We start from the raw sequence: 24339 nt of genomic DNA on the forward strand, positions 1-24339 counted from the left end.
GGTCGAGACGGCTTAAATAGGAGAAGAGACGGAGTCGGAGGGGCCACGGGGCCTCCTCACACTAGGGGGGCGCGCCCCCCTTGGGCCGCGCCGCCCACACGTGTGGGGCCCCCAGGGCACCCCTCTGGCCCCCCTCTGACTTTCTGGAAGGTTCCGGGAAAAATAAGATGTTGGGTCTTTGTTTCGTTGAATTCCGAGAATATTGCCCGAACAGCCTTTGTGGAACCAAAAAGAACATAAAACAGCAACTGGCCCTTCGGCATCTCGTCAATAGGTTAGTTCCGGAAAACGCATAAAAACATTATAAAGTGCAAGAAAAACATGTAAGTATTGTCATAAAACAAGCATGGAACATCAAAAATTATAGGTACGTTGGAGACGTATCAGTGTCATCTATAAATAAAACTAAAATACATGTGTAAACAAAAGAGAAGAGGGATGATCTACCTTGCTGGTAGAGATAACGTCCTTCATGGGAGCCGCTCTTTGAAAGTCTGTTTGACAAGGGGGTTAGAGTGCCCACTACCATTCGTTGACAACAACAAACACCTCTCAAAACTTTACTTTTATGCTCTCTTTATGATTTCAAAACTTGAAAAGCTCTAGAACATGATTTAATCCCTGCTTCCCTCTGCGAAGGGCCTTTCTTTTACTTTATGTTGAGTCAGTTTACCTATTTCTTTCTATCTTAGAAGCAAACACTTGTGTCAACTGTGTGCATTGATACTTACATGCTTGCTTATTGCACTCATCATATTACTTTGTGTTGACAATTATCCATGAGATATGCATGTTGAAGTTGAAAGCAATTGCTGAAACTTAAATCTTCCTTTGTGTTGTTTCAAAACCTTGTATTAAGAATCTATTGCTTTATGAGTTAACTCTTATGCAAGACTTTTTGATGCTTGTCTTGAAATTACTATTCATGAAAAGTTTTTGCTATATGATTCAGTTGTTTAGTCATTATCTTTTTGTTAGCAAACTATAGACCATTGCTTTGAGTCACTTCATTCATCTCATATGCTTTACAATAGTATTGATCAAGATTATGTTGGTAGCATGTCACTTCAGAAATTTTTCTTTTTATCGTTTACCTACTCGAGGGCGAGTAGGAACTAAGCTTGGGGATGCTTGATACGTCTCCAACGCATCTATAATTTCTGATGTTCCATGCTTATATTATACCAATTGCTACATGTTTTATATACACTTTATATCATTTTTATGCATTTTCCGGGACTAACCTATTAACAAGATGCCGAAGTGTCAGTTCCTGTTTTCTGCTGTTTTTGGTTCCAGAAAATTACTTCTGCGAATATTCTCGGAATTGCGCGAAACAAAAGGCCACGTCCCTATTTTCCAGAAGCTTCACGGAGTTCGAAGGAGAGACGAAGGGGGGCCACGAGCTGGCCACACCATAGGGGGGCGCGGATCCACCTCCTGCCGCGCCGCCAGGTGGGGTGGGCCCCTCAGGACTCCACCGATGCCGCCCTTCTGCCTATATATTCCCCCAGATGCGAAAACCCTAAATAATCGAGTCATATTCCACCAAGGGTTCCGCAGCGCTGCCGCCACCGACGACAAGTTTCGGGGGACAAAATCTCTGTTCCGGCACGCTGCCGGGATGGGGAATTGCCCCCGGAGTCATCTCCATCGACACCACCGCCATCTTCATCGCCGTTGTTGTCTCCCATGATGAGGAGGTAGTAGTTCTCCCCCGAGGCTGAGGGCTCTACTGGTAGCTATGTGGTTCATCTCTCTCTCCCATGGTGTGATCTTTATGTGATCATGAGCTTTGTTAGTTGAATATGTAGATGTTACTCTTGTCTATTATGCACTCTAGAGGTTACTTTAATATGAACTCCGGAGTCACTCTCCACGGTGTGATGGTGACAGTGTGCGCATCGTGTGTGATTCCTTTATGACGTTGTGGAGCTTGTTTACTCCGGCTTGAGGTGTGCTTTTGCAGCCCTACACAATGAATGGTGTTTGTTATCCAACAAGAGAGTGTTTGAGAGTAGCATTTATTTATTCAATTATGTGATCATTGTTGAGAGTGTCCACTAGTGAAAGTATGATCCTTAGGCCTTGTTTCTAAGCATTGAAACACCGTTTCCAACAAGTTCTGCTACATGTTCGCTTGCTGCCATTTTTATTACAGATTGCAATTACTACTTATAATCATCCATATTACTTGTATTTCACTATCTCTTCGCCAAACTAGTGCACCTATACATCTTACAAGTTTATTAGGTGTGTTGGGGACACAAGAGACTTCTTGTATCTTAATTGCAGGGTTGCTTGAGAGGGATATCTTTGACCTCTACCTCCCTGAGTTCGATAAACCTTGGGTGATTCACTTAAGGGAAACTTGATGCTGTTCTACGAACCTCTGCTCTTGGAGGCCCAACACTGTCTACAGGAATAGAAGCGTGCGTAGACATCATAGCCTTTGTTGGATATGTAGAGAACGGATTGTATGTTGTTGATTTGTCCGGAAAGATAACATCTTCCGCTCTTTGCCTATTCGCCAAAGGTGACAAGGGTTGGTTATGGCATCGCCGACTAGCCCATATCAACATGAGGACTTTGCAAAGTCTCCACAAGGGTGGCCACATTCTCGGACTAAAAGAAGATGTTTCCTTTTGCAAAGATCGTGTTTGTAGGGCTTGCGTACAAGGAAAAATGCATGGAGCTCCTCACAAGGCCAAGACAATCATCTCTACCACAAGATGCTTGGAGCTTCTACATGTTGATCTCTTCATTCCACCGTCTCATGAAAGCCTTGGAGGGAAGAAGTATTGCCTCGTCATTGTTGATGACTATTCACGCTATTGTTGGGTATTCTTCTTCAAGTACAAGAGTGAGACTCAACGGACCATGATGGAGTTTGCCAATCAAGTTCAACGCAAGTACGACACCAAGATCCTCGCAATAAGGAGCGACAATGGAACGGAGTTCAAGAGCTACACCTTGGATGACTTCCTCGGCGAAGAAGGAATCCAACATCAATACTCCACGCCATATACTCCCCAACAAAATGGGGTCGCTGAAAGGAAGAATCGAACCTTGATCGAAGCCGCTCGAACCATGATGATGGAGTACAAGTCCAACTACAATTTTTGGGCGGAAGCTATCTCTACCGCATGCCATGCTACTAATCGTCTCTACTTTCGCAAAGGTCTTGAGAAGACACCTTATGAGATTCTAACCGGCAACAAGCCCAATGTGTCATATTTCAAGGTCTTTGGATGCAAATGCTATGTGCTTGTCAAGGACACACGTCTATCCAAGTTTGATTCAAGAGCTCAAGAAGGAATTTTCGTTGGCTATGCTACGGATTCTCATGCCTATAGAGTCTTCAACAAGTCAAATGGACGAGTTGTAGAATCTTGTGATGTGACATTCGATGAAGATGATAGATCTTTGGAGGAGTGAAGTGCTTCTTGTGAGAAAGGAGATGCAATTCCCCGGATGCCATAGGAAGGATGGGTGTTGGCATTCGCCGACCTCAAGAGCTACCTTCTATGAGTACCGGGGAAGGACCAAGTTCCACCCAAGTGGAGCCATCTACACCACAAGGCCAAGCTTCTTCCGTTGATCATACAAGTGCAAGCCAACCTCTACAACAACCTCAAGTTCAACCTCAACAACTACAACAACAATCAAGTGCGAGCTCACCTCAACAAGCTCAAGAACAACATCTACCGCAAGCTCATCTACCTCAAAAACCAACATCAAGTGACCAAGGCCAAGCTTCAAGTTCTTCACCGAATGGCTCGGGGATGATCTTTATGGACAATCCCATTCTTAATACCCCCGAGTCATCCGGCTCTCATAATGATGATGATGATGATGCCCCTTTCAAGAACAATGAAGGTCAAGGCGAGGACCTAAACCGTGATGAAGGCCAAGAGGACCTACAAGAACCTACTCCTATAGCCGATACTCGCCGTGAAGATCCTACTACAAGACACTTGCGCCACAAGTCCCATTCTTTGCGTAATGTCATTGGTGATTTAAAGAGCAAAGTAACCACCCGGAGGCAACTAGCAAACTTGTGTGAGCACCACGCCTTTGTCTCTATGGTGGAACCACTCAAGGTTAATGATGCGCTTGAAGATCTCGATTGGTTGATAGCAATGCAAGAGGAACTCAACAACTTCAAGAGGAATGATGTGTGGACTCTCATGAAGCGACCCGATCATTGCCGCAATGTTATTGGCACCAAATGGGTCTTCAAGAACAAGCAAGATGAACATGGCATCGTCATACGCAACAAGGCAAGATTGGTGGCACAAGGCCACTCTCAAGTAGAAGGCGTGGACTTTGGTGAAACCTTTGCACCCGTTGCAAGGCTTGAGTCCATATGTATCCTTTTGGCCTTTGCCTCTCATCATGGCTTCAAGTTGCAACAAATGGATGTTAAGAGTGCTTTTCTTAATGGTCCTTTACATGAGGAGGTATATGTGAAGCAACCCCCGGGGTTCGAGGACCCCCATTTCCTGGACCATGTCTTCAAGCTCAAAAAGGCCCTATATGGACTCAAACAAGCTCCTAGAGCTTGGTATGAGCATCTAAAGGAGTTGCTTGTAGACCGTGGTTTCGAAGTGGGGAAAATCGATCCCACTCTTTTTACTAAGAAAGTCAATGGGGAGCTATTCGTATGCCAACTTTATGTAGATGACATCATATTTGGCTCGACTAACACAAAGTTCAATGATGAGTTTGCTAAGTTGATGACAAATAGGTTTGAGATGTCAATGATGGGTGAACTCAAGTACTTCCTTGGGTTTGAGATCAAGCAAAGTATCTCCAAGACATGCTCAAGCGCTTCGACATGAAGGACGCCAAGGGCATTGGAACTCCGATGCATCTCAAGTGCCAACTCTCCCTTGACGAGACCGGCAAGGCGGTGGATCCCAAGCTCTACCGTTCGATGATAGGTTCGCTTCTTTACCTTTGTGCCTCTCGCCCGGATATAATGATAAGCGTTGGTATGTGTGCACGGTTTCAAGCAAGCCCGAAGGAAAGCCACATTGTGGCGGTAAAAAGGATCTTTCGATATTTAGTTGATACCCCACACTTAGGACTATGGTACCCAAGGGACACGGACTTTGCTTTGGTTGGCTTCACCGATTCCGATTGGGCGGGCGACAAGGTTGATAGGAAGTCTACTTCCGGAGCTTGTCATTTTCTTGGAAGATCCTTGGTGTGTTGGTCCTCGAAGAAGCAAAATTGTGTCTCCGTCTCCACCGCGGAAGCCGAGTATATTGCCGCGGCAAGTAGTTGTGCTCAAATCTTGTGGATGAGGCAAACCTTGCGAGATTTTGGACTCGAGTATAGCAAGGTGCCTCTTTTGTGTGACAATGAGAGCGCAATCAAGATCGCCTACAATCCGGTTCTTCATGGCAAGACAAAGCACATTGAGATAAGGAACCACTTCATCCGGGATCACATTGCTCGCGGAGATATTGTTCTATCCTTCATTGGTACCAAGGAGCAATTGGCGGACATCTTCACGAAGCCCTTGGACGAGAAGCGTTTCATTGAGTTGAGGCATGAGCTAAATATCATTGATCCATCGAACTTTGATTGACCGTCGTGCGCACATACCACTCTAAAACTATATATCTAGATGAAAGGCACGCATGAACATAGGGGGAGTGCGGTTTAAACTTATTGAGCTATCCCCCCCCCCATAATGCATAAAGAATCCAAAACATATGCTATTTGTCAAACAAGTGACTAATGAGCTTCATGTTGAGTTGTAGTCGTGAGTCCTAGATACATCTACGCGACCTCACACTACTATACTCTTACAAGGTGGCTTCAGCCACCAACCTCATCCTTGAGGAGTTTTTCGGTTCTTTGTGTTCCCTTGTGTTTTTCTTTTTTCCTTCTTCTTTGTTATCTTTTTCTCCATGTTTTTGGAGAATCTCATCCAAGCTTTGTCTTCCTTTTTGTTTTTTGCAAGTTTGGTAGTGTGTTCTCCCTTACCATCCTTGTAGTTTCCTTACCCTCCTTTCTGGTGTTCCGATGCCAAAGGGTGAGAAGATTCTATTCGAATGGGTTTTTGCATGGGGACTTTCGTTGTTGTAGCCCTTTGGTCCTTGTTCGTTGTTTATCTCTTCTTGTGGCTACATCAACTCTATGGAGGCACCTTATGGTGAGTTTGGGTATTCTCAAGGCAAAGGTATGATAACTTCACCCAACTCCTTGCATGATCTTGTGTTGCCTCCATATTGTGCATATGCTAGTTGAACATGTCAAGTATACTTGTTGCATGTGTGCCTGGTTTGTAAAATCTAGGGGGAGTTATGTCTCTAGGATGTGTGCATTTGTATTCAAATGCATATTCAAAATATGCACATGTCTAGGGGGAGCTCCGTCGAGCTTTTGCAAATCTAAATATCACATCATAATATATTATGCCATTGCAATTTCTTGTGTTGTCATCAAACGCCAAAAAGGGGGAGATTGAAAGAGCAAAGTCTAAACCCCGGATTTTGTGTGTTTGATGACAACACTTGAACAATCTCACCGTGTGCATTGAGTATCCTTGTTAGATTTGCAAGTGCACGGTTACCTCGCTGGACACGTCAAGATCGGAGGACCGAAGCGTAGCTTATAGGTTTTCTGGTTTTGTGTGTGTATCGCGAGGTAACATGGTTGGAGAGGAAAAGAGGAGAAAGCAGTTTTTGTCAGGCCGGTACTACCGGTACTAGTAGTGGTAGTACCGCTACCCCTACTAGTACCGGCCCATGGTACCGCTCTGGAGTTCTGCGCTGGTTTTGTCCCACGGAATAGGTTACGGTACCTTTACGGTACCTTAAGCGGTAGTACCGCCCGAGGTACCGCTTAAGTAACGTAACGGAGTTACGGCTGTACGCTCTGGTACCGCTTCAGTACCGCTTGGGATCCAGTAAGGTTTGGATCCCATTGCGGTACCTCGAGCGGTACCGCGAGCGGTAGTACCGCTATGTGTCCACGTGGATAAGTTCTGTGGGATTTCGAATCCAGAGCGGTAGTACCGCTTCCCAAAGCGGTAGTACCGCTTAGGCAAACTGCAGATAACGGTTGGATTTTTGGGGGCCTATTTAAAGGGCCCTTCTTCCCCAACACGATTTTATCTCTCCTCTCTCTCTCTCCTCCATTGTTGCTGAGCTTAAACCTTGAGGATCTCCCCAACCATCCAACCAATCTTGCCCAAATTTTGAGGAGTGGTGGAGGAGGCCCCGATCTATAGTTCTACCAAGAGAGATTTCACCAATACTTGCTAGTCCTTAGTGGATCTTGGTGTTAGGGTTCCTATGGTGGGATCTTGGAGAAAGTGGGGCTAGCTTGGTGTTGTGCTAGCTCCATAGGTTGTTGGGAGCCTCCTTGTGGTGTGGAGATCGCCCCAACCTTGTGAAGGAATCACCGCCTCGACCGGTGCCATAGTGGAGAAGGGGGAGCCCTTTTGTGGAGCTCTCTCGAGGAAGAAGGTGAGGCCTTCCTTCGTGGTGTGGCCGCCTAGCCTCTTGTGTGAGGCTAGCACCTCCTCAACGCAGACGTACTCTCTTTTGTGAGAGGAACTGCGGGAAACAAACCTCGCCTCGTCTCCGCGCCATCCGGTTGTCCCGCTCCTTACTCTTACTATCTTGCTTGTCCTTTGATTGTTGCACTTGTCTAGGATCATAGTAGGAACACCACCACCGCTAAAGCAATCACCTTTACTTTCCGCACCGCTAAAATTGAAAAAGGCTAAAACTTGATGTAGCGTCCATTCACCCCCCCTCTTGTTCGCTACGATCCATTCAGTTGGTCGATGGCGATCATGGGGTGGCTTGTGTCGGTGATGATCATGTGGTGACGTATGTCGATGGGTGATGGGATTCGTAGCATAGAAAACAAAAAAATTCCTACCGCAAGAACGAATAACAAGACAAGATCTAATCAAGTAGATGGTAGCAACGAGATGAAGATCATGAGACTAACCCTCGAAGATTCCAACGCCTACGAGATTAGATCTCGTTGTTGATGTAGTCGATCACTTGTCGCTTTCAAAAGCGCGTAGAAGATCTTGACGGTGCCACAATCGGGCAGCACCTCTGCACTCGGTCACACGTACGGTCTTGATGATGACGTCCTTCTCCCCGTTCCAGCGGGCAGCGGATGTAGTACATCCTCCTCGGAATCCCGACAGCACGACGGCGTGGTGTCGGTGGTGGTGGAGATCTCCGGCAGGGTGATGTCTACGGGTGCTTCTATTCTTGTAGACAGTGTTGGGCCTCCAAGAGCAGAGGTTTCTAGAACAGCAGCAAGTTTCCCTTGAGTGGATCACCCAAGGTTTATCGATCTCAGGGAGGAAGAGGTCAAAGATATCCCTCTCATGCAACCCTGCAACCACAAAGCAAGAAGTCTCTTGTGTCCCCAACATACCTAATAGGTGCACTAGTTCGGCGAAGAGATAGTGAAATACAGGTGGTATGAATAAGTATGAGCAAGTAGTAACGGCGCCGTGAAAAGTGCTTGCCGGCGTGTGGTTGATGGTGGTAATATTGCGGACAATAGAGATGCGAGTAAAACAAGTAAACAAGCAGCGATAGCGATATTTAGGAACAAGGCCTAGGGATCATACTTTCACTAGTGGACACTCTCAACATTGATCACATAACAGAATAAATAGATAGATGCTAGACTCTACACTCTCTTGTTGGATGATGAACACCACTAACTCGTGTAGGATTACACGAACCCTCAATGCCGGAGTTAACAAGCTCCACAATATTCAATGTTCATATTTAAATAACCTTAGAGTGCATAACAGATCAACATAACCAAACCAAGTACTAACATAGCATGCACACTGTCACCTTCACACTACGAAAGGAGGAATAGATCACATCAATACTATCATAGCATTAGTTATCTTCATAATCTACAAGAGATCACAATCATAGCCTACGCCAAGTACTACACGATGCACACACTGTCACCATTACACCGTGCAGGAGGAATAAACTACTTTAATAACATCACTAGAGTAGCACACGGATAAATTGTGATACAAAACACATTGCAATCATAAAGAGATATAAATAAGCACTTCACTATGCCATTCATAACGAGTGAATAAGTATTCTGTGAAATATAGCCTAAGAGACCCACACGGTGCACACACTCGTCACCTTTACACACGTGGGACAAGGAGTCTCCGGAGATCACATAAGTAAAATCCACTTGACTAGCATAATGACATCTAGATTACAAGCATCATCATATGAATCTCAATCATGTAAGGCAGCTCATGAGATTATTGTATTGAAGTACATAGGAGAGAGATTAACCACATAGCTACCGGTACAGCCCCGAGCCTCGATGGAGAACTACTCCCTCCTCATGGGAGACAACAGCGTTGATGAAGATGGCAGTGGTGTCGATGGAGGAGCCTTCCGGGGGCACTTCCCCGTCCTGGCGGCGTGCCGGAACAGAGACTCCTGTCCCCCAGATCTTGGCTTCGCGATGGCGGCGTCTCTGGAAGGTCTTCTCTGGTTTCGTCAAACGTGATAGGGTTTTCGCGACGGAGACCTTAAGTAGGCGGAAGGGCAGCCTCGGAGGGGGCCCGGTGGGCCCACTCACTAGGGGGGCGCGGCCCCCCCTCTGGCCGCGCCAGGGTGGCGTGTGGGGCCCCCAGGGCTTCCCTCTGGCGGCTCTCGGGTGTTCTGGAAGCTTCGTCCAATTATAAGACTCTGGGCGTTGATTTCGTCCAATTCCGAGAATATTTCCTTACTAGGATTTCTGAAACCAAAAACAACAGAAAACAGGAACTGGCACTTCGGCATCTCGTCAATAGGTTAGTTCCGGAAAACGCATAAATATGACATAAAGTATGTATAAAACATGTAGATATCATCAATAATGTGGCATGGAACATAAGAAATTATCGATACGTCGGAGACGTATCACAGGGCTTCGCCTAAGCACCGCGGGAGTATCTGGAGGAGGGAGGTGGCTAGGGTTTGGGGAGAGGGGGCACTTGGGGCGCCGTCCTTGGTGCCCTTGGGTGGTGCGGCCAAGTGTTGTATCCAGCCCCCTCCATCTCCTCCTCATTATATAGGTGGAACCTCCTAGGGTTTGCCAAAAATCCGAATAAGAGTCCAACTCAAAAACTTCCATATTGGTGAAACCTAGGTCAAGTGGGATTGCTCCCTTTCCTTGCTTCATGGCCGACCAACTAGGTGGACTCCACCGTGGACTCCACCTTCCCACTTGGTGGGTTGGCTACGGTTGGTGGAGTCCCTCCGGGACTCCTCCTTCCATAGTGATTTATTCCGGATGATTCTAGAAACTTCTACAACCTTCCATAAATTCACCGGACCATTCCCAAACTTGGAATGTGACTTCCTATATATGAATATTATTCTCCGGACCATTCCAGAACTCCTCGTGATGTCCTGGATCCCATCCGAGACTCCTAACAACATTCGAACTCCATTCCATATTCCATATCTACTTAAAACGACATCAAACCTTAAGTGTGCCACCCTACGGTTCGAGAACTATGTGGACATGATCGAGACTCCTCTCCAATCAATAACTACTAGCGGGACCTGGAGATCCATAATAGCTCCCACATATTCAACGATGACTTCGTGATCGAAAGAACCATATACATCAAATAACAATTCCCTTTGTCTCGCGATATTTTACTTATTCGAAGTTTGATCGACGGTATCTCCATACCTAGTTCAACCTCGTTACCGATAAGTACTCTTTACTCGTACCGTGATACAATATCCCTTGTGAACCAGTCACATGCTTGCAAGCTAATTATATATCATTCCACCGAGAGGGCCCAGAGTATATCTATCCGTCATCGGGATGGACAAATCCCACTCTTGATCCATATGCCTCAACTCATACTTTCCGAATACTTAATCTCATCTTTATAACCACCCATTTACGCAATGGAGTTTGATGTAATCAAAGCATCCTTCCGGTGTAAGTGATTTACATGATCTCATGGTCGAAGGACTAGGTAACTATGTATCAAAAGGTTATAGCAAGTTGAACTTAATGACTTGATCTCATGCTATGCTTACTATGGGTGTGTCCATCACATCATTCACCTAATGATATGATCTTGTTATTAATAACATCCTATGTTCATGATCAGGAAACCATGATCACCTATTAATCAACAAGCTAGTTAAATGAGAGGCTTACTAGGGACTCTGGTTGTTTACACAACACACATGTATCAATGTTTCCGGTTAATACAATTATAGATTGGAGTGTAAACATTTATCATGAACACTAAGATATAACAATAACTATTTTATTATTGCCTCTCGGGCATATCTCCAACAGTCTCTCACTTGCACTAGAGTCAATAATCTAGTCATTTGTAAAGATATAACACCTTGGCCTTCTGGTCCTTATCATGTTTTTCTCACGGGAGAGGTTTCAGTTAACGGATCTGATACGCTCAGAAACGTATGTATTTTGCAATTCATTTGCGTCTCAACGCATCACTCATTTTCCAAATGAGTCGGCATTAATCATATATGTTCAGTCTTTTGGTGGAACCTTAATTCCGCGGTCTGAAATATGTCACTAATATTGTCACACACAATATAGCTTCAAAGTTCTGACACTATCGGAACTACACCAATGTAACATCCCAAAAATTTCAAAACAAAATAAATGAATTTCCCTAGTTCCAAATTTTGGAACCAACAAAAACTTTTATTAAATTAAGTGTGAGACCTAGTGATATTGCTAAATTCTTGTGCTATTGCCATGATTGCTTGTTATAGTATTTTGAAGTGAGCTTAAACCCTAAACCTCACCCCTCTTTTCATGACCCAAGTTAAAATAAAATAAAAGGGAATTAAATAAGAAAAAGGCATATGTGCCTATGGCTATTTATATAAATCTTTACCCTAAGCTTTTCTTCTTTGCATAGAGGTTTGGAAAACCTTCATACACCCTACCTAGTGCTTAGCAAACCAAATCCAAGTTGAATCCCAAGAAAAATAACAAGAAACTAAAAATGCCATAGAGGTATATGAGAGTAAAATGCAAATTTGTAAATTTGAGATCCTTGACCCTAAGACTTGTTGTGAATGGTGGGATCACTCCTATGTACCATTTCAACACTCAACAACACCCTTTGGGTCAAGCCAAGTCAAAATAAAATTCAAATGCAACATATGCATAGAGGCATATGTGACACATAGCCATTTCACCAAATTTTGCCCTATGACTTTAAACCTTGACCAAATGATGGGAAACCTTATCTAAACCTAATCTAATGCTAAATTAACCCTAACCCATGCCCAAGTAAAGCAAGGGGAACAATTTACAAAAATAATAAAATTTGACACATCATCTCTTATGCGTTATGGTCATTTTTGCAAATCTTTGATCAAGACCTTTTGAAATGGTTTCAATGGTTTGAAAATGTTTCTAAACTAATAAGGATCACTTTAGAGTCAACAAAAGTCAAATAAAATGGAGAGAAATCAAATAGGGAGAAAATCCCCAAAATTCACTCACATACACTTAGCCAAATTTGTGAATCTTCAACCAAGGCCACCATTGCTTGATCTATTGTTTGTAAAACTCTTATATATGATAAACAAACACAATTGCATAAAAGAAACCAAAATCAAACCAAAGCAAATCTCAAAACCTTCACACATATGATAATGGTCATATGTGCACTTTTTAAAATCTTCACCACTTTACCCCTCTGGTTTTGACTTTTCTCCAACCAAACTTGGTCAACTTTTGCCATGTCATCAAAGACCAAGTGAAAGTGAACAACTTTCATGTTGACCATTAGTGCTAATGTTGACCAGGTTGACCAGTATAGATTTGACAAGAAGAGACTTTGAAACTATGTGAAGATAACCCCAAATTTGAAATCTCACAAACCTTTGCCAAATTGGACACCACCACCACCATTCTTTCTCTTTAATTATATGATTGAGCTACACCAAAAAGAAATCCAAAATTTGACCAAAAGTTTCATGCGGCCATTTCCTCAAACACCTTTCAGACACAATCTGGAAATTGCAATACATGCTATTATCCTCTGGATTCTTGCCTAAACCCCTTTCTCCCTTTGATCATTGTTGCTCTAGTACCATCCCTGCATCATCCTATGCCCCGCATCCCTAAGAAAAGTGAAGCCATGATCAACTTTGGCCATGCCAAGTCCCATGCCGGCCACCCAAGAACTCAATCTCTCTCGGCCCTCCCTCCCTCGAGTACCATGTCAATTAGGTAGCCTACACCTCACCGAACCTGCTCGGTACCATCCCCGGCTCGAACCTTGCACGCCATTGGCCGGAACACGCGTGCCCGGACACGCCGGAAAACCTGCCGAGCACGCGGTGAGCACGCCCCGGCATGTCACCGGACGCGCCGGACGCCCTGCGCTCGAGCACCCTCGTCCTCCTCCTCGCATCCCTAGGCCCGTGACGAGAACCGCCACCCTCACCTCTACCTCGTAGACGCACTCGATCGACTGCCGCTGCCTTGTCGCCGTCGTCCTCATCTGAGCACCGCCGCGAGTACCGTGGTACAAAGCACACGCGCCCGAGCGATCCTATCACAACCTGGACGCAACAGCTACGCCTTGAGCATCGCTAGGATGTCGCCTACAAGATGCTGTCCTCGCCCCGCCCTTTCGCACGCCGGAGCGGCCGTGCCATGGACGCCCTCTCACAGCACCCGCCGGTCACCTCTCCATCTATAAATAGAGGCACCCAAAGCACAACTCCTTCACACCAATCTCTTCCCCTCTCAGCACTGCCTCTCCTCGACCACCCAATTGAACCCCACCTCGCCGGAGCCGCCCCAATTTGAAGCTCGGAGCCGCCGGAGCCCGCAGATCCTCGCCATCGATACACGCCGCACTGAGCCTCGCCGCTGTACCAGGGGCCTCTACACCATCGACAAAATCGCCTCGACCCTCTCCCTCGATCGTCGGCGGCCTGGAACTCTCCTCGACCCCCTACCTCCGTCGTCAGCACGCCCTCCTCTCGCCGGAGAAGAAGACGAACTACGGCCGTGCGATCATCTCTTAATCCAACGGTCGACATCACAAGGTACCGCTTCGGTGAAACAAAGCCACTGACATGTAGGCCCCACCTCTGGACAGCCCACCAAGCACTGAAGCGTTACTGGGCCAGTTCCTTTGTTTAAACCCATTTCGGCCCATCCAGTTTCCCGCCTAGCCCATTTGCGTTTAATTCAAATATTTAGTTTCAGCAAATTTCAAATACTGATGCTTTATTCAAATTTGAATAACTTTCAAACTACTGAACCAAATTTAGCAAAATACATATCTTTGGAAAGCCCATGAAATTATCTACCTTTTGCCACTGGATTCAACCCCATATCCTGTGTAGTTTTGGAATAGCGAAAATAACAAAACAGATACTTTCCAGTATTCAAATAAATCTAGAAAATCAACCAATTTGAATTTTTAAATGAATCCAATTGCTATAGTTCACTTTTAACAAACTCTAATTTACTATGTAAAAAGATGATATGGGTTCTGTACATGATCATGGGCTAGATTCAAAAATTGGCTATGTAGTCAATACTAGCTCATTTAAAACTATTTCAAATTTTAGGAATTTAAATCTATGAGGTGTAGCACCTCATTTAAATCATTTTACTCAAGTAATATGAAGTAATATGATGACCTCTACTGCATAGGTTCATACTTGCTCACTTGTAGAATTTAAATCAATATAGTTTTTAAGTTGCCATGGTTATTTAAATCACATGAGATGATGAATCTCATTTAAATCACTTCTCTCAAATACTAAGTGTGAAGTGTTGACCTTGGTCAACATGGGATCATTCCTGGTTATTTGAGAAGATTAAATCTTAAGAAGATTCAATGAGAGGAAATTATTTCTCCAAACCAAAGAGAAACCCTAATTTCAACTTTCAATGAGAGGAAATTGTTTTCCTTTTGTTAAATAAAGAAACCCTAGCATAATTTGTGAATCAATGTTAAATAGTAATGCTAGATCATTTGTGTGAGCCAATAAGGCTAAGTAAGACTACTTAAGTGTTGTTTGGTGATTGTATCCTCGTATTCGTTATAGACGCTAGTACCGGAGACTATCAAGAGGAAGAGGTCTTCTACCAAGAGGAAGAGCAAGAAAACTTTGATCACATCACCAACCAAGGCAAGCTATTACCAATGCAAGCTAGACTAATGCAAGCTATTTTTTTTTTTGCAAGCTAACACTCTTGCAAGGTTCCCTTGTGCCAAGCTCTACAAGAGCAAGGCACCATTACTTTTACTTTATGCTTAATGCTCCTATCCCAAGTTTTTACTATACAAGCTTTACTAAATTTTGTTTATCAAGTACTTTTTGATTCATGATTCACTTAGTTTAGTTATGGAGTAGTACAAGAGTATCAAACTTAGCCTAGAGCACTCCAACTTACTTAGCACCCCTTATGACTAGTTGCTAGTGTTGAATTAAAGTTGACTACTATAGATGGGAACTTGTGAAAACCAATGACTTTGAAAACCTTGGATTGAAGGTGAATATGACTTGTGAATGACTTGGTGAAATTTACCAAAAACTGATGGTTGGGTTCGGATGCGATACCATTCAAATTTTACAAGTACCCCCACAATACCTGAATCTGGGTAAGGCTTAGCTGGAAATTTATGTGTCTTAGTATGGGTTCCCTCTGAAACAAGCGTCATCGGGGTTATGCCGGAAGCTGCCTCTACAACAAAAGGAATGATGTGAAATGACGTGAAATGAGGTGAATGTCCGGCCCAAGCCCCGTGCGGCTCCCAGTGCCGACTGTCTGTCTTCACCGGGAGGCCAAGCTCATGGGGAGAGGTGCCTATCCTAGGGTATGTAAATGAAAGGTTAGGATTGGTAGTTCGCGTCATCGCGTACGATAAATCAGGGCCGCTTACCCCCGACGAACTATTGCAATTGTTGTGGCACCAGTGTACAACCTCTCGCGAGTTTAACCTATTCGAATAGCCGCGTCCGCGGTCATGGACAGTTGGAAAGGCCATACTGTTCCGTCATCAGAACTTTTCTAAAAATATGAATGGTGAATGGTGACTTGAATTGAAAGGTGACTTTGACTTTGAATCACAACTGAGTTGTGGGAATGACACTAATGTTCCCACTTGAGTAAGTTAGGCAAATGAAGAGGTTTTGTTTACTAAAGTGCTTATGAAATAAAACTGGCTTTATGCAAATGAAACTAGAGCTTAGAACCCCCTTAATATAGTTGATAGTATTTACATTAGTATTAGTTTGCGAGTACTTTAAAGTACTCACGGCTGTGTCCCTGGCTATTCAAATGGCTAGACTATGAAGAGGAGTACCAGAACCCGGAAGAAGGACAGCAGGACGTCTACGACAACTAGGACCACTCCTGACGTCAACGGTTGCTCGTGGAATAGATGGACCACGACCGCTACTACTTCGCTTCCGCTATGTGTTTTGTAATAGGATCTCTAGATCCACCATGTTGTATTAAGACTGGGTCATGTGATCCTTTGTTGTAAGACGATTATGTGTTGTAATGAATGATGTGTTGTGATATCAATCTATTATGTCTCGCAAAAACAATATTCCTGGGATTGCGATGAATGGCATAATAGGCATCTGGATTTAAAAATCCGGGTGTTGAAAAGTTGGTATCAGAGCCATTGTTGACCTTAGGAGACCCTAGTTAGAATGGACGTCTGAGAAATTTAGTTTCAAAATAAATGAAGTGACTATTTATGAAAACCTATTCTCACTCTTATCCTTGAAATCTTCTTCAAAATAGGAAAGTTATGCTCTATTCTTCTTATACTACTACATAAAATTTGGACACGCTTCTCTAACTTACTCATCCTCTTTACTCACAGATGAAGTACCAATGGGAGTTCTATCAGCTTGGTCCCGGAGGCGACCTAAGGTTCGAAAAGGATTTGAAGCAACTAGTGGAATATCTAGGCCACCCGTATCCCGAGTTCTTCGGAATACCCCTCAACAACCACTCCGGAGAACCACCTCGGTGGGAAGTTTCTACTGATCTACGAAGAAGGCTTGGAGCCCCGGTATGGGAAACCATCTGGTTTTCTGTAACGGGAAACACTTGGAAGGAAGGACTAGTCAGAGCTATGCAAGAAGCAATTTTCCGTCTGTGCGGACAAAATGAGAACAAGATCAAGAACACTCGCTTCATCTACTACCCAAGACATGACCCCATGGGAAGACCGATGACCATGCCCCCACACACGGAGATGAACCCCTATGTAGCACACCAGGACTTCAGGATGTACAAAACCCGCAGGGATTTGGACAACGCCCTCGCCTCTCGCCAAGCCCATCACCCGTGAAGACGAAGAATCCACCCTAAAGAGTAGTATCATTTAAAGCACTCTAGTAGGTTCGAGTTGTATCATGATCCCCTTGTATCGTAGAGCGATGAATGGTTCTTCAAACCAACGATGTGTTAGCTTTGTAATATGTGATGTTTGGTATGAATGAAAAAGTGTTGTTGGTTTTTACCCCCGCAACACTACTCAAGTTTTCAATTTATGAACTTTTTAACTTTAACAAAACAAACCCTAGAAATTTCCCTCTTATCTTATCATCTACCTCAATGTTCAGATGGCCCCACCAACCCGCAACGCCACCCAAGATGCCATGATGCAACTGCTGCAGACGATGATGGCAGACCGAGAAGCCGAAAGAGCTGAACGCCAAGCAAACCTTACCGCACTACAACAGATAGCTCAGAACAATCAAGGCCATGGAAACCACGATCATCCCGGGTCAAAGCTGAAGAATTTTCAGAACACCAACCCACCGATGTTCAACAAGACTGAAGAGCCCCTAGATGCTGATGACCGGCTCCGGACCATGGAGAACAACCTCGAAGTTGCGGGAGTAGAAGCCGCAGAAAAAGTACTGTTCGCCACCCACTATCTGTCAGGACCTGCCAGAGCCTGGTGGACAAGTGCCCGCACAATGAATGCGGGACAAATGATGACATGGGAAGACTTCAAGCTGAAGTTCAGCAAATACCATGTGCCCCAAGGGCTGATCAAGAAGATGAGAGACGAGTTCCGTGAACTCAAGCAAGGAAGGATGTCCGTGGTGGAATACCGCGACAGGTTTCTCACTATGTCAAGGTACGCCCCGGATGAGACCGACACCAATGAGAAAAGGAAGGAGAGATTTCTGAACGGACTGCACGACGAGATGCAACCGTGTTAGTGAATATTCCGTTCGCTGACTTGGAAGCTCTCGTAGACTCCGCCATACGGATGGAAGGAAAGCCGCATCGAGCCAATGAGAACCGCAAGCGCAGGATGATGAACCGTAGTGGACCCCACCATACCCAGAAGTACCGCAACAACTCCTCTGGAGGATTCACCCCAAGACACAACAAGCCCCCTGCTCAGAGTTATCGCCCCAACAACAACAACAACAACAACAACGGAGGACCCCCAAAGCCCGGAAGTAACAACAACAACAGCCACCACACCAACAACAACCACAACAGCAACAACAACAATGGGAACAACAACAACACCAACACCGGCCCGAGGACTAGAAGCAATGCCATCCCTGTCACCCCGAAGGACAAGTCAACTGTGAACTGCTATGAATGTGGAGTTGTGGGCCACTACTCCAATGAGTGTCCCAAGAAGCTTGCAAATATTGCCGCCAATACCGCAGCACCTGCCCAGCAACAGCGCCGCTTCGCCGGTAGAAGGAACCAGAACAACAACAACGGCCGTTTCTACCACATGAATGCCACTAAAGCTCAGGAAGCACCCCAGACCATGCCAAGTATGTCTTCCTGTTAATAAAATGCTCAATCTCTCTTAGGAACCTAACTTTTCTTAAAATCTCGGGACGAGATTTGTTTAAGGGGGAAGGGTTTGTAACATCCCAAAAATTTCAAAACAAAATAAATGAATTTCCCTAGTTCCAAATTTTGGAACCAACAAAAACTTTTATTAAATTAAGTGTGAGACCTAGTGATATTGCTAAATTCTTGTGCTATTGCCATGATTGCTTGTTATAGTATTTTGAAGTGAGCTTAAACCCTAAACCTCACCCCTCTTTTCATGACCCAAGTTAAAATAAAATAAAAGGGAATTAAATAAGAAAAAGGCATATGTGCCTATGGCTATTTATATAAATCTTTACCCTAAGCTTTTATTCTTTTCTTAGAGGTTTGGAAAACCTTCATACACCCTACCTAGTGCTTAGCAAACCAAATCCAAGTTGAATCCCAAGAAAAATAACAAGAAACTAAAAATGCCATAGAGGTATATGAGAGTAAAATGCAAATTTGTGAATTTGAGATCCTTGACACTAAGACTTGTTGTGAATGGTGGGATCACTCCTATGTACCATTTCAACACTCAACAACACCCTTTGGGTCAAGCCAAGTCAAAATAAAATTCAAATGCAATATATGCATAGAGGCATATGTGACACATAGCCATTTCACCAAATTTTGCCCTATGACTTTAAACCTTGACCAAATGATGGGAAACCTTCTCTAAACCTAATCTAATGCTAAATTAACCCTAACCCATGCCCAAGTAAAGCAAGGGGAACAATTTACAAAAATAATAAAATTTGACACATCATCTCTTATGTGTTATGGCCATTTTTGCAAATCTTTGATCAAGACCTTTTGAAATGGTTTCAATGGTTTGAAAATGTTTCTAAACTAATAAGGATCACTTTAGAGTCAACAAAAGTCAAATCAAATGGAGAGAAATCAAATAGGGAGAAAATCCCCAAAATTCACTCACATACACTTAGCCAAATTTGTGAATCTTCAACCAAGGCCACGATTGCTTGATCTATTGTTTGTAAAACTCTTATATATGATAAACAAAAACAATTTCATGAAAGAAACCAAAATCAAACCAAAGCAAATCTCAAAACCTTCACACATATGATAATGGTCATATGTGCACTTTTTAAAATCTTCACCACTTTACCCCTCTGGTTTTGACTTTTCTCCAACCAAACTTGGTCAACTTTTGCCATGTCATACAAGACCAAGTGAAAGTGAACAACTTTCATGTTGACCATTAGTGCTAATGTTGACCAGGTTGACCAGTATAGATTTGACAAGAAGAGACTTTGAAACTATGTGAAGATAACCCCAAATTTGAAATCTCACAAACCTTTGCCAAATTGGACACCACCACCACCATTCTTTCTCTTTAATTATATGATTGAGCTCCACCAAAAAGAAATCCAAAATTTGACCAAAAGTTTCATGCGGCCATTTCCTCAAACACCTTGCGGACACAATCCTGGAAATTGCAATACATGCTATTATCCTCCGGATTCTTGCCTAAACCCCTTTCTCCCTTTGATCATTGTTGCTCTAGTACCATCCCTGCATCATCCTATGCCCTGCATCCCTAAGAAAAGTGAAGCCATGATCAACTTTGGCCATGCCAAGTCCCATGCCGGCCACCCAAGCACTCAATCTCTCTGGCCCTCCCCTCCCTCGAGTACCATGTCAATTAGGTAGCCTACACCTCACTGAACCTGCTCGGTACCATCCCCGGCTCGAACCTTGCACACCATTGGCCGGAACACGCGTGCCCGGACACGCCGGAAAACCTGCCGAGCACGCGGTGAGCGCGCCACGGCATGTCACCGGACGCGCCAGGACGCCCGCGCTCGAGCACCCTCGTCCTCCTCCTGCATCCCTAGGCCTGTGACGAGAACCGCCACCCTCACCACTACCTCGTAGACGCACTCGATCGACTGCCGCTGCCTTGTCGCCGTCGTCCTCATCTGAGCACCGCCGCGAGTACCGTGGTACAAAGCACACGCGCCCGAGCGATCCTATCACGCCCTGGACGCAACAGCTACGCCTTGAGCATCGCTAGGATGTTGCCTACAAGATGTTGTCCTCGCCCCGCCCTTTCGCACGCCGGAGCGGCCGCGCCATGGACGCCCTCTCACAGCACCCGCCGGTCACCTCTCCATCTATAAATAGAGGCACCCAAAGCACAACTCCTTCACACCAATCTCTTCCCCTCTCAGCACTGCCTCTCCTCGACCACCCAATTGAACCCCACCCCGCCGGAGCCGCCCCAATTTGAAGCTCGGAGCCGCCGGAGCCCGCAGATCCTCGCCATCGATCCACGCCGCCCCGAGCCTCGCCGCTGTACCAGGGGCCTCTACACCATCGACAACATCGCCTCGACCCTCTCCCTCGATCGCCGGCGGCCTGGAACTCTCCCCGACCCCCTACCTCCGTCGTCAGCACGCCCTCCTCTCGCCGGAGAAGAAGACGAACTACGGCCGTGCGATCATCTCTTAATCCAACGGTCGACATCACAAGGTACCGCTTCGGTGAAACAAAGCCACTGACATGTAGGCCCCACCTCTAGACAGCCCACCAAGCACTGAAGCGTTACTGGGTCAGTTCCTTTGTTTAAACCCATTTCGGCCCATCCAGTTTCCCGCCTAGCCCATTTGCGTTTAATTCAAATATTTAGTTTCAGCAAATTTCAAATACTGATGCTTTATTCAAATTTGAATAACTTTCAAACTACTGAACCAAATTTAGCAAAATACAAATCTTTGGAAAGCCCATGAAATTATCTACCTTTTGCCACTGGATTCAACCCCATATCCTGTGTAGTTTTGGAATAGCGAAAATAACAAAACAGATACTTTCCAGTATTCAAATAAATCTAGAAAATCAAACAATTTGAATTTTTAAATGAATCCAATTGCTATAGTTCACTTTTAACAAACTCTAATTTACTATGTAAAAAGATGATATGGGTTCTGTACATGATCATGGGCTAGATTCAAAAATTGGCTATGTAGTCAATACTAGCTCATTTAAAACTATTTCAAATTTTAGGAATTTAAATCTATGAGGTGTAGCACCTCATTTAAATCATTTTTCTCAAGTGATATGAAGTAATATGATGACATCTACTGCATAGGTTCATACTTGCTCACTTGTAGAATTTAAATCAATATAGTTTTTAAGTTGCCATGGTTATTTAAATCACATGAGATGATGAATCTCATTTAAATCACTTCTCTCAAATACTAAGTGTGAAGTGTTGACCTTGGTCAACATGGGATCATTCCTGGTTATTTGAGAAGATTAAATCTTAAGAAGATTCAATGAGAGGAAATTATTTCTCCAAACCAAAGAGAAACCCTAATTTCAACTTTCAATGAGAGGAAATTATTTTCCTTTTGTTAAATAAAGAAACCCTAGCATAATTTGTGAATCAATGTTAAATAGTAATGCTAGATCATTTGTGTGAGCCAATAAGGCTAAGTAAGACTACTTAAGTGTTGTTTGGTGATTGTATCCTCGTATTCGTTATAGACGCTAGTACCGGAGACTATCAAGAGGAAGAGGTCTTCTACCAAGAGGAAGAGCAAGAAAACTTTGATCACATCACCAACCAAGGCAAGCTATTACCAATGCAAGCTAGACTAATGCAAGCTATTCTTTTTGTTTGCAAGCTAACACTCTTGCAAGGTTCCCTTGTGCCAAGCTCTACAAGAGCAAGGCACCATTACTTTTACTTTATGCTTAATGCTCCTATCCCAAGTTTTTACTATACAAGCTTTACTAAATTTTGTTTATCAAGTACTTTTTGATTCATGATTCACTTAGTTTAGTTATGGAGTAGTACAAGAGTATCAAACTTAGCCTAGAGGACTCCAAGTTACTTAGCACCCCTTATGACTAGTTGCTCGTTCTGAATTAAAGTTGACTACTATATATGGGAACTTGTGAAAACCAATGACTTTGAAAACCTTGGAATGATGAGTCATTCTATTGAAAGATTTTGATGGTGAATATGACTTGTGAATGACTTGGTGAAATTTACCAAAAACTTATGGTTGGGTTCGGATGCGATACCATTCCAATTTTACAAGTACCCCCACAATACCTGAATCTGGGTAAGGCTTAGCTGGAAATTTATGTGTCTTAGTATGGGTTCCCTCTGAAACAAGCGTCATCGGGGTTATGCCGGAAGCTGCCTCTACAACAAAAGGAATGATGTGAAATGAGGTGAATGTCCGGCCCAAGCCCTGTGCAGTTCCCAGGCTGACTGTCTATCTTCACTGGGAGGCCAAGCTCATGGGGAGAGGTGCCTATACTAGGGTATGTAAATGAAAGGTTAGGATTGGTAGTTCGCGTACTGCGTACGATAAATCAGGGCCGCTTACCCTCGACGAACTATTGCAATTGTTGTGGCACCAGTGTACAACCTCTCGCAGAGTTTAACCTATTCGAATAGCCGCGTCCGCGGTCATGGACAGATTGGAAAGGCCATACTGTTCCGTCATAGAACTTTTCTAAAAATATGAATGGTGAATGGTGACTTGAATTGAAAGGTGACTTTGACTTTGAATCACAACTGAGTTGTGGGAATGACACTAATGTTCCCACTTGAGTAAGTTAGGCAAATGAAGAGGTTTTGTTTACTAAAGTGCTTATGAAATAAAACTGGCTTTATGCAAATGAAACTAGAGCTTAGAACCCCCTTAATATAGTTGATAGTATTTACATTAGTATTAGTTTGCGAGTACTTTAAAGTACTCACGGCTGTGTCCCTGGCTATTCAAATGGCCAGACTATGAAGAGGAGTACCAGAACCCGGAAGAAGGACAGCAGGACGTCTACGATAACTAGGACCACTCCTGACGTCAACAGTTGCATGTGGAATAGATGGACCACGACCGCTACTACTTCGCTTCCGCTATGTGTTTTGTAATAGGATCTCTAGATCCACCATGTTGTATTAAGACTGGGTCATGTGATCCTTTGTTGTAAGACGATTATGTGTTGTAATGAATGATGTGTTGTGATATCAATCTATTATGTCTCGCAAAAACAATATTCCTGGGATTGCGATGAATGGCATAATAGGCATCTGGACTTAAAAATCCGGGTGTTGACAACCAAGTTCTCAAAGAACTCCTCGACTTAAAACTCCTTAGTCATTGTCAAAACAATGACACACTCTGCCTTCGTTTATAGAATCTATCACAGTATTTAGTACTCATCTAAATCTAGCATTGTGCTACCTTTTAATGAACACTTAGCTTAACTGAGATTTGAAATTCATTTTTATATGTGACCAAACTAATATCGGTGCAACACCTTACATCGATTTGTTTGTCATTTCCCCACACAAAACTAATATCCTTGGTTCTTCTAAAGCACTCAGGGATATTCTTATTGTTGTCCAATGATCATCACATGAATCATTCTGGTATATGCTCCTAACTCTTTAGAGCACAGGACATC

This window comes from Lolium rigidum, chromosome 1, assembly GCF_022539505.1.
Source record: "Lolium rigidum isolate FL_2022 chromosome 1, APGP_CSIRO_Lrig_0.1, whole genome shotgun sequence".
Classification (NCBI taxonomy): Eukaryota; Viridiplantae; Streptophyta; class Magnoliopsida; order Poales; family Poaceae; genus Lolium; species Lolium rigidum.